We start from the raw sequence: 937 nt of genomic DNA, 5'->3' as shown, positions 1-937 counted from the left end.
GTTGGAGGAACAACACCTTGTAATTCATCTGGGTAGCCTCCAACCTGATGACATGCACTGATTTCTCAAACTTGCGGTAACACCAACCCCCCACCTTCTCCATTCCTCATTCCCCATTCCCAACCTCCTTTTTCCTCTCTCATATTATCTCCTTGCCTGTCCTTCACCTCCTTCTACTGTTCCTCCCCCTTTATCTTTCTTCCATGGTCTTCTGTCCTCTCCGATCAGATTCACCCTTCTTCAGCCCTTTATCTCTTTCACCAAATCAACTTCCCAGCTCTTTACTTCCTCCGTCCCCCTCCTGGTTTTACTTTATGTTTCTCCCTCCCCTCCCCCAACTTCTAACTCTTGACTCCTCAACTTTTTTTCTCCAAACCTGCCAAAGGGTTTCTGACTGAAACATCGACTGTACTTTTTTTCATGGACACTGCCTGGTCTGTTGAGTTCCTCCGGCATTTTGTGCGCGTCCTTAATAGTGTGATGGTGAGCTGTTGAGCATGGAGCCAGAGTTTGGATCCAGCGATAATATTTACATCCACATCGAGAATATGTCCAGCTGGGAGGGAAACGTGTGGGCTGTGCCTCGATCACGAAACAGACCAGCAAAACAGATCTCCTAAAGCAGGGGTCCTCAACCGTTTTTGCACCACGGACCGGTTTAATATTGACAATATTCTTGCGGACTGGCTGACGGGGGTGATGGGGAGGATGTCGTTCAAGTTCAACAGTCAGTGACAGGGAATGAGGAAAGGTGTGGCTGACTCATATCGTTTCATATCGCCAAATCATATCGTTTCCTCGCGGACCGGTAAAACATGCTTTGCGGCCCGGCGGTTGGGGACCACTGTCCTAAAGAACCGTGTATCTTCCCGGCCGGCAGGTGGCGTAGCGATGCGGGCGGTGCGAGACGTAGCGGTGCTGCGCCACCCGGCCGCCA

The sequence above is a fragment of the Mobula birostris genome, chromosome 1, assembly GCF_030028105.1.
Source record: "Mobula birostris isolate sMobBir1 chromosome 1, sMobBir1.hap1, whole genome shotgun sequence".
NCBI lineage: Eukaryota > Metazoa > Chordata > Chondrichthyes > Myliobatiformes > Myliobatidae > Mobula > Mobula birostris.
This window is presented reverse-complemented; position numbering follows the sequence as displayed.